General features: G+C 39.1%; 1 long non-coding RNA gene across 1 annotated transcript; it reads left to right on the top strand.

Moving 5' to 3' along the window:
- Window positions 1-2,312: 2,312 nt before the first annotated feature.
- Window positions 2,313-6,445, top strand: LOC148801294 (uncharacterized). Its single transcript, XR_016083758.1, has 2 exons — window positions 2,313-2,438; window positions 6,002-6,445. It is a non-coding gene; the product is annotated as an uncharacterized LOC148801294 (long non-coding RNA).
- The last annotated feature ends 4,944 nt before the right edge of the window (window positions 6,446-11,389 follow it).

The raw sequence follows: 11,389 nt of genomic DNA, 5'->3' as shown, positions 1-11,389 counted from the left end.
TATTGGGCTGATTTAAGACCCATTGGAAAGATAAGATCCATTGCAAATCGGATGATTGGGCTGATTTAAGACCCATGAATAGTTTCAGCACCGTTCTGAAAACTGAGCCCAACTCACGTATTCGAACTCAGATTGGGCTGATTTAAGACCCATTGGAAAGATAAGAGAAAAGTCCACAACTTTCGTGTTTTTGGCTTTCGCTAATTCGGCCTGCATCGAAGTCAAATCCGGGCCCGAAGTCGTGGAAAATTCATAATAAGGCCCAATCCGCAACTGAAGCCCAACTTGCAGAAAAGCCTGGCAGCAGCCCAATTCGCAGAGGAGGTCTAATACGAATCCAAGAACAAGAAATTGAGAAGAGTCCTTCCAGATCTAAATTTTTGATTTAATCTTAGAAAGATAAAGGGATTGAGTTCACTAGATAAAGAGATAAGAGTAGGATTAGAATAGGACTTTGTATTCTTGTAAGATAAACTTCAAGAGGAAGTAGGAAACTACCCCCTCCCCTTTAAGCTATATAAAGGGGGGGTGGACTACCTTGAGCATCAGTCAATCTCTAGAGGAAATCAAGAAGCAAAGGAGAAATTAGTCAAGAAAGGAGAAAACAAATCAAGAAACTGAGGGAAGGTAATAAAGAATTCAAGAAACTTCAAGAAGAAGGTGGTGGCAAGAAGAGGATATCTCAGCACCATGGGTGAATTCAAGAATTCTTTCTTTCCCTTTGTTTGCTTTAATTCTTTTATCATGAACTGATTTGTTTCTTGCTACTGCTGTGGAAAGCCTAACCATGTTAATGAATATATTTTTGTCTTTATGATTTATCCAAGATTGTGATTTCCATATAGTCTATGAATTATTGTGCTTAATGCAATTAAGAGCTTGGCCACCTCTTAATTGATTTGTGTTATGTGAATGAATCAAGAGAGGAATTCACATAATCGACTGAATAGTTCATAGTGTGAAATGAATGGTACATAGAGATATATATACAAGATTCATCTGAATTTAATGGTTTTTCTTGGACTTAATGGATTTCCATCTTGAGAGCTCTACTCGAGAGATCGAAGGGTTACCTGATGGATGTAGTTTTAATATATCTCGAGAGAGAATATTAAATAAAATTGGAAAGACCTCAGCTTATGGGAATGACAAATAATCTTAGTTAATTGAGTCCATTAATATTCATTACATTGGCTAGGTGGACCAAAAGCCCTAACGATTTCATCCATTGAATATTTGGTTAGTGATCACCCTTGCTTCTATTTTTATTTTTCTAGTTTTTATTTCCAGTAGTTCTTGCTGAAATCTGAATTTCGATTGTCCAAATAGTTAGGGAAGACTATGGCTCTAGTACTTATTTTGTTAAATCCCCATGGGAACGATATTTTATACTACTTGATAACTAGTGCACTTGCTAGGGTTATATATTCATAGCTATCAGCACTCGTTCTTGTAACGTGCGCAGGACAACCCCAAATCTTCAAGTGTCTGACACATGGTTTTTTTCTGGTCAATAGTTCATATGGTGTTTTCGGAACCGATTTGGTTGGAACCCTATTCAGCACGTAAATTGTGGTCTCCAACGCATATCCCCAAAAGGATGTGGGCAATTCTGAGCGTGTGAGAAGTGACCGGACCATGTCTAGAAATGTCCTATTCCTCCTCTCTGAAACACCGTTAAGCTGGGGTGTTACAAGAAGAGCCAACTGTGAGATAATCCCATTGGCTTTCAAGTAGTCCCTGAATTCGTCAGAGAGATATTCGCCATGATGAACCTACAATTTATCTATAAATTTTGAGGACTTTAGCATGAATTTTTATGCCGGTTTTATTAATTTTTGCCTTAATTTAGCTTAATGCTAAGAATAAGTTTCAGGGGTAATTAATCCAAGAAAAGGAAGGAAAAAGGCAAGGAAAAAAGGTTTAAAAAGACCAAATTCAGCCCAGCCCGGTTGTGGAAGCAAGAGAGAGCACTTCATCCCAAGAAGAGCAAGTGGATTCCTTGAGAAAACCAAAGAAAGGAAAGCTTAGATAAGAGTAGAAGTCGGCCCAGCAAAGAAGGCCCATTCTCAGCCCAAAAGAGCAGCTCAAAGTATAACTATCATGTGCTAAGAGAGAGCCTAAGTGCAGCCCAAATAGCAGCCCAAAGAGCTAGGGGTGGCAGCACTTAGGAGGCTTTCAAGAAAGCTCTAGAAAGTTCAAGAAAGGGGTGTAATACACCCCATTCTAGAGGCTTCAAGAAGGGGCAAGAGCGCCCTTGAAAACTATATAAGAAGGCCTCTAGGAGGGGGGAGAGGTGTTCAATTGCTTGAGAGGAAGGCTCTCCCACTCTTAGAGGTTCGACCACCTTGAGAGAAGAGAAGAGAAGAAGGCTAGGCACAAGGAAGATGAAGAAGAAGGGCTGAAGGAAGTTCAAGTCAAGCAAGCAAGAAGAGAAGGTGAGTTTGAAATTGGGGGTTTGTGATTCAGAGATCTTTTGTAATAATTCAATTGTAGTTTCATTCTCCTTTAATTTGAATTTAGTTTTTTTGTTATATTTTCTTTCTTCTTTCTCCTTCTTCCATTCTTCCTTGATGTATTTCAACTTGTAAAATTTTAGTTCAGCAATCAAATTCTTTTTGATTCATTCGAATGGTTATGAATTGTACTTGAAGTTTCTTGAATAAGGGTGTTATTGTAGATTAATTCGGCCAATCAACCTTGAAAACTCAGATCTGAGATTGCATGATCTGAATTGCTTGAAAGAGAATTCAGATCTACAAATTTCAGATTGGTCGAATGGATCTAAAGCTTGGAATTCCTAGAGTGCTTGAGAGAGACTCTAGGAATTCAGATCTACTATTCAAGAACTGAATTGGATGCAAGATTAGAGATAACTTGCACAATTCAGTTGGTGATCAATTCATTTTTGAATTGATACCTTAGATGTGTTTGAAGAAATGCATGCATGAGGATTAGATCCTTGATAGAGATATGGGGATCATCACTCATGCATAGATTGAACGTGCACTCGAAAGAGGATGTTCATGAGCTTGGGGTCTGACCAAACCAAGGCTCAATCATGATTTATTCGTATGATCCAAATTGATAGATTGCTGAATTCTGAGATTGACATTTACTGCTTACTCTTCTAACCTAATTTGAAGGCAATTAGGCTAATGATTTAGATAGATTTTAGTTTAGGATTTTTAGCTTTCATTAAAGTTTTGATTTATTTGTTAATCAGATAAGAAGTACTCAATTTAGTATTGATACTTGTTTCCTAAGTCCTTGTGGGAATGATACTCTACTCACTACTCTATTACTTGAGTGGATAGTGCACTTGCTAGTGTCACAATAAGCCACACATCAAGTTTGGTGCCATTTTCGGGGATTTAGGGAAACAATATTGGGAAACATTAGACATTCTTAATCTGATCTCATTCAGCATTGCATTCATAGTTGGTTTAATTTGCTAAATTTGTCATTTCAGCTTGGACTACAATTGTTGTACTACTGTAATTGTGTTTTAGTAGATTACTTTCTCTTCCCTGTTTCAGTTTAATTTTAATAAAGGGAGACCTGTTTTCCTTTCTATCTTGAAGTTATTGTCTTCTAAAAGAAAAGAATTTTTTTTTTAAAAACATGAGTGTTGCAGATCTGAGTTGCATTCGACACTCAGATCTGCTATAGCAGAACTGCAACACTCATGTTGAAAAAAGTCTGTTCATATTTCAGCCCTTTGTTATTCTTTTCTTTCACTAAAAAAAATATATATATAATATAATATGGAAAAAAAAGATAGAACCATATAACCAAAAGAATGGAAGCCAAGGATTCGGATCAGAACTCAGATCTGAGTTCAGATCTGAGTTCTGCTGTAGCAGATCTGCAACAGTTCAGATCTGAGTTCCCCTGAACTCAGACCTGAACTGATGTAAATTTAAGGGTAATTGGGGGTTATAATCACCCCAATTCACCCTAGGTTATATCTGCTATGCCCCATGAACAATTGGTTAGCTTTGTTTGTTGAAATTCAGATCAGTGTTATTTCAAATCTGAATTGTGGTTCTAGCTACTGAACTTAGCATCAGTAGCTGCTGAAAAGCAAAAATTACAGATCTGAAGGTGTAAAGAACTCTTGCATTTACTCTAATAAACTTCAGATCCAATTGTATGAAAATCTTGTACAATCTCTGTACCCTATTCGGATGATGGTATGAACCCACTCAACTCAGATCTGATTGCAGTATATTTCATTGATGCTTCATTGATGTGGACTTGTAGTAGTATACCCAAAATGTGTAAAAATCAGATCTGCATCATTGATGAAATAGTAGCAATGTGTGATGATATCAGAGTGCACTTGATTTCTACTGTGGACTGACTGATGACATGAGGCAGTATGTGGGCTGATGATCTGAAATCATATCTGTGGACTGATGTTTTTGTTATCCTTTAAATTACTTTCATCCGATCTGATTGATTGTTTGTCTATGGACTAATGTTTGTGTTATATCTGTGGACTGATAATCATATATGTGGACTGATTTTTCTAGCTTTAAACCACTTGCACCAGATCTGAACTGGATGAGTATAATATACTGGCATTCAGGGCTGCTTATAGTATACAGTTAGCAGACCTGATTTCAGGTTTCTACAACTACTTAATTTGAGCCATCATGATTTCAGGTTTTTGCTTTAAACCTCTTGCACACAGTCTTGGATGTCCATTAGTAAATTCAATGTTTTAGATGGCCAGCTCTGATTGCTATGAGATCTGATCTGAAATTGGACTCAGTTCTGTCCTGCAACACTCCTAAATTGCAGCAGTAACAATGCCAAACAGTGCAGACCTGATTTCAGGTTTCTGTAAATTTGTGAACTGAACAGCTTAATATATATGAGCTAGACAGATAGGGGCTGATATGAGATCTGAAGCAAAACCTGGGCTGAATCAACAGTGGGCTGAACTGTTGCCATTAATTTGGATTGCAGCAGCATATACAGATTGTATGCATTGCAGACCTGATCTCAGCCTGATTATTTATGATAGATGTGAGTACTTTGAATAAGATGTGAATATTGGAGCTTTGATCTAGGCCCCAGCCCTAATTCAATTCAGATCTCATTCCAGCCCTGATTGATGTGTCCTTAAGTACAGCATATTGCAGATCCACTGACCTGGCATTAAGTAGTTGCTATATTTGATTGAATAATTAGCTTTATATTTGGTTTCAGCTGCTGCAAAATTTGCTGTAGCTGCAAAATTGTATTTGATTGAAATCACCCAGATTTGAACTGGAATTGTGAACAGACCTAGCAGGGCAGACTTTGCTGTATTTAAACAACTTGTGCTCTACTCTATCTGAGCTGATTTGGTTGAGGAAAAGTTTGTTTATTTTGAGAATTTTTGATGCCTCAATAGTTTTAATGCAATGCCTTGAATTTGAAAATATGTGGAATGATTAGTTTACTACTACTGCACTATGGGTTGCTATTTTTGGCTTATGGGACATTTGTATGAATTCATAAGGAATCTGAACCAAAATATTGATTGGATTCATTGTGAACTAAACTGCTTTCAATAGCAGCAGCTTATGCAGGTCAAAATTAGACTTGATTTCAGGTCATAAGAGTTCTTCAAGATTTCTTGAAGCCATACACTTGAATAGCTCACAGACCTGAATCTGGCTCAGGTCGAGTTATAGCTCTAATTATGTCCTCTGAAGGCATTGTCAATTCAGCTCTGATAAACCGCCCTCAGTCCAGTAGAGGTGAATGGATGTGTGCAGTAGTGTACATTGCATTTCAATTCAAATTTCAGTTATTATTGTTTGAAGCAATAATCCTAAAGAATTGTAGGTCTGAAAGCAGATGCTGCAACTAATGGATTGTTGGTTCAAAATTATTTATGATTGGTACTTGTATGGCAATAATTCATTGTACTTATCTTAACTATGATAGGCTTAGGTAATTGTATTCTTTTGTATTATCTTGTTTCTTGCCTTGACTTTCACAGTTTCTAACAAGCAAAGTCAAGCTGGAGGAAATCCTCTACCACTCGGAGATTGAAAGAACTCTCTGTGTCCATCTAAGAGCAGCCAGACAAGTCTAGCAAGAAGTTCAAGAAGCTCAAGAAATAGCTGAGCAGAGGACTATGATGGATTATGCCAAACCCACACTCATTGGAGCTGCCTCCAGCATTATCAGGCCCAATATTGCTGCTAACAACTTTGAGATCAAACCGGCCATCATACAAATGATTCAAAACATGGTGCAATTCTGTGGTTTGGCCTACGAAGATCCCAATGCACACATTTCTAACTTTTTAGAAATATGTGACACCTTCAAACACAATGGGGTAAGTGATGATTGTTAGACAGTTTTGTATGCCCTTAGCTTCAATCCGATTTGATGTACTTTTGATATTTAGTGTAAATAAATAAAGTGCATGTTTGATTCATGTTGTTTGGTATAATTCTGTGTAAAACCCTAAAACTGGACACTTATAGAGACTCGTGTTAGTTTTAAATGTTCACAGTCATTGGATAAGTTTGGGGAGATTTATTCTACCAAGGCTGATAATGGAGTTCCACCAAGTGTTGGGATGGCCTATCTCGGCCACCAGGGTAAGACCCAAGGCACAAGCAGTATGGGATTACTTGAATCCTTGAACCAGACCAGATTTCCAGTATTGCCCTGGACCTTGGAGACAGATGGGAAAAACAGGAAAGTTACACCTAACCCCTAGACTCGATTCTGACACTTCACTAGGTGTTGGATCGGACTGTCTTTGATATGCCAATCAGTGAGATCCTTAGCGGGGATCAAAACTTGGGTATGTTGGGACAGTCTGAGAATTCATCTGAGTGGGTGATCATAGTGACAGGATCAGCCCCTTTGTCGAACAAAAGTAATGATCGGGAATGCACTCTTTCTGATGTAAACCAAACTGTCGGCAGTTGATTTCAATCGTTGGAATTTTGTTTTGCAAAATTTATATATGATATATATATATATATGTATGTACGGTTTCAACGTATTTGCATGTGGTTTTAATTCTCGGGATCCATGTGAAAAGAGAGTGCGGCACTGTTCCTTGCAGCCAAGGGAGAGGTCCTCTCTTGTCGAGCAGTGCTTGATCATTAAGGGCTGAGAGGTTAAGTGTAAGACCATTTAGGATAGTACCTGATGGGCTAATCTTGCACCTACCCATAGCCCCTGGGTTTTTATAAGATGGCTTGGCCCAGGGACCACTTAATGTAAGTGTTGGGTCCATAAGGTCCATATGATGGGCTCAGGGGTTCACTGAGTTTTTCAGTGAATTCGGCTGGGCCTTGTAATAAAGGCTGGGCCGAACCCATGTGGCTGGTGTATAGATCAATGCTTGGGTCCCACGCCATACAAAGAAGCCCAACTGGGCAGCAGATTGGAAACTAGTCAAGCACTAAACACTTAGTGGGCTAAAAGCCCATTTCGAGCTGGGCTGATATGATCACCCATCTATGGGGCAAACCTGAGATTAATGTTAGTAAAAGGATTGGGCCTTTAACCTTATCCACTCTGGGAGACCAAATTCAAATCCAATTTGAATCTGGTAACCTCCTGATAAGATCAGGAGTAAGCTAACTTAATCTGCAGATAGGATTAAGATCATCCCCTATCCAAATACTGATTTGGATTGGGATAACTTCTAATTAGGAGGTTTCTTAATCAAGAAGAAAAGAGGAGAAACCCTAAGAGAAAAACATCAAATTTCGAACAGGGGTAGTAAGCAAGAAAGCTTCCTATGAATTGAGATCAGATCTCATACAGAGTTCAGAGAGAAGAGAAGCTATTCAGCCATCTTCATTCTAGGAGTTCTCCTCCAACCGCCGCCATCCTTTCTTACAAGATTCGATCTTTAAAGAAGAAAGAAACCAAGAAGTTGTTTCTTGACATCAGCTTTGCAGAAAAGACTGAAAAGACTTGGTGCTCAGAGTTTCCAGAGGATTCTTGCAAAGGATCTAGTGTTGGACGCACTCTACTGGTTCCGTTCCACATACAGCTGTGTCATCTTCAGTAAGAGTGGATCTTGGTGTCCTCTTTGGGCATGAACACCAACTTTGGGAGATACTACTTCTCCGGATCAGGTATAATCCTCCCTTTTCCTTTTGGTTCAGATCTGGTTCGATTATGGTTCAAGTAGGATCCTTGAATATTGTATTCTAAATTTAGGGAATATGATTCCTAGTTGGAAGAAAGTAAGAAAATTTTTGAAATTCCCCCACCCATTCCGCAACCTTTTGGCATCCATTAGATGGATCCTACCATTCTTTCAGTGGTATAAGAGCCAGGTTCCGATCCTGGGACCTGTGCACAAGTTTGAATCTTGAACCAAAAGAAAATCATATCTGAACCTGCGTAGATGGACAGAAGATGTTCTGCCAAGATTTGCGCAGATTGTTTTCTTTATTTCAAGAAACTGTTTCTTGTTAAGGGTGATTGATCTGAAATTTGTTTTTGTTAAATCCAAAATTTATTTAGAATTGTTCTTTATTTATTTTGATTTAATGGACTGTTCGAACCTGGAGATCGCAATGCAGATTTGGCGCAGATGGTCTGCGCACCCTTTTTCCCTTTTATTCATTTATTTTATTCAATTCGGTCTGTAAATAATTTTTTTCTGGACTGAATGTATAGGATTTGATCAAGAATGTAATAAATTAATAGAAATAGGATTTCTATTTTTTTTATTTTTCTTGATTGAAGAAGAAGGAAGAAGAAGGCGATGCTGGAGATTTGCAGATGGAGAAACCATTTTCTGCGATTTGCAGTTTGTGAAACTGCAATCCTAGTGATTAACCTCTGTTTTGCAAGTGGTGCGAACAGTCCATAGTTGATTTGTGATTGCTTGAAATCAAAATTATTAATTTCAGATCTTTCATGAATTAGTTCTTGAATTGAAAATCAGTTTCGGACCATTTCGGACTAGATTGGACCAAAATTGTTTGGACCGAATCTAGGGTTCGAAGGGGACTGTTTTCAGTCCATTTTTCTCACACTTGCTATTCCAAATCTGATGTTCAATTACAGGGATTAATTCAGCCAACCTGTAAAGCCCAGTTTTGAAAGGTTAAAACTGCAAAAGCCCACTCTTGTGAGAAAAGTTGTATGGGCCGAACTGCTAACTGCGATTCAACCCATACACCTAGTAGACATTAATTGTTAATGTTATGGATTTTAAATGGGCTGTTCAATGGGCTTTATAGTAGCTAATTGATTGGATCACTTCTTCCTCTACATGTGATGTTTGGATGTTTGATGTACTGCAACCATGGGCCATAAGCATTTGGCCCATGAAGACTCATTAGTGGCTCTTGCGCGCACCATGGCTGAATGCACATCATTGCCATGGTGTCCCTTAAGGTCATTGGATGACCTCTCCTTACTTGGTGGGCCCCAGAACCTTGAAAAGGGATGCGTACGGAACCCCTAGTCGATTAAGGCCCACCAGAAATCTGACTTTAGAAAAGTCAATGGGAGCCACTTTGGTTTGACCTAAAATTAGAAATAGGGCGTAATCTTGTTCCCTCTAGCAAATATGAGTGCATGTGATAGGGAGATCCATATGATGAACTCTCTAAAGGCCTTCTATCATTAGCACAATGATGGGACTTCAGTAATGAGGAAACACACCATAAAATTGGGCTATCCATTTGCTATTGGATCTGTCAGAGTGTTTCATAAGATGATAGGGGCGTCATAGACCGATGTGGGAGGGGCTTCACCAGAAAATGGGAACTCTCACACGGTACCATGGTGTAACCTGAATATGATGGGTGAGCATTCACTGGACAGAAAAGGTTTACCTGAAAATGGCTCTGAACCTTGTCTGATAGAGGCCAAAGGGAAACTCATTCGATGAGCGGATATGATACATCACAGAAAGGTGGTGGGGTTATGCAGCTGAAACAGTTGGCTTCATGCACCCCATGTGATTTCCCACATTTCCAGAGACATTTCATCATCTCCGTCACTGAGAAAGGAGGGAAGTCTTAGAGATGAACAAATGGGAATGGAACATAGATTAAAAACCATATCTATGTGGGTAACATGAATCAAACTAAAGTTGTGGAATAACGTCTTTGTTGTTTTATCAGAAAATGGCAAACGGTCAATTCGCAAAGCTTCTAGATGATAACAAGCTTAAGGGCCCAAACTATGCCGACTAGTACAAAAATCTTATACTCGTCCTAACTTCTGAAAAGTTAGATAAGGTGGTGAAAAATCCTGCCCCGGAGCTTCCGGGTGATAGGGCTTCTGAGGCCCGTAGGAGGGACTACCAAGATTGGGAGGATAAGAACTCCCTAGCCCACTGCTTTGTCATTGCCTCACTAGACAACTCAATATAGAGGCAGTTCGATCAGATTGAACTAGCCAAGGACATATTGGACAGTCTAAAGACAATGTACGAAGAACAGAACCATTCTACTCGAAAGAAGGTCTTGAAACTATTCATGACCGCGCAGATGTCAAAAGGGCAGAAAGTTCATGACCATCGTCTTCGGATGATGGGCTACATTAACGAACTCGAAGCCCATGGATCCGGGCTAGATCTTGGCATGCAAGTGGATGCCATCCTGAATTCTTTGCCCTCTTCCTTAAATGTGATCACAATGAACTACAACATGAATAAGCTGAATGTCAGCGTCCAGAGACTCAGCAATATGTTGCAGAGGGCCGAGGATCTACTCAAGAAGGATGAGAAAGGCAAACCCAAGAAGCAGAAGAAGAACAAGGCATCTGACGCTAACAAATCGAGCAAGAAAAAGAGAAAGGCAAAGAAGCCCTTGAAGAAAGCTGCCAAACCCAAGAAGCAGAAGAAGAACAAAGCATCTAACGTCTGTCACTTTTGCAAACAGACCGGCCACTGGAACAGGAACTGTCCTGCTTACCTGGAATCTAAGAAAGGTAACATCAAAACTTGTGTCATAGAAACTAATATGTTAGTTACTTCTATGTCCTGGTGTGTTGACTCCGGGGCTTCAACTCATGCGTGTAACTCACTGCAAGGGTTCAAAGTTAGCAGAAGATTGAGTGAAGGCGAAGTGACACTTTTCTTGGGAACGACTGCAAGTGTTGCAGCTGTGGCAATAGGAACCATAGAATTAGTTTTTAGAGGAGTGCTTGTACTTAAAGATTGTCTTTATGTACAGAACTTGAGAAGAAATTTAATTTCTATTTCTAAATTGTGTGCTGATGGATATACTGTTTATTTTAGTAATATGATTATTGTTAAACGGAATAACAAATTCATCGCATGCGGGGAGCTGGAGAACGGTTTCTATGTTCTACATCCTTCTCTGGAAACTAACTTAACCGAAACTACGTCGGTCGAAAATCCCAAGAAAAGGAATCGTGATAC

Source organism: Nelumbo nucifera, chromosome 3 (assembly GCF_055504915.1).
Source record: "Nelumbo nucifera cultivar China Antique chromosome 3, China Antique-T2T, whole genome shotgun sequence".
In the NCBI taxonomy this organism is placed as follows: domain Eukaryota; kingdom Viridiplantae; phylum Streptophyta; class Magnoliopsida; order Proteales; family Nelumbonaceae; genus Nelumbo; species Nelumbo nucifera.
The sequence above is the reverse complement of the archived record's forward strand: the minus strand, read 5'-3'. Positions and strand labels throughout refer to the sequence as shown.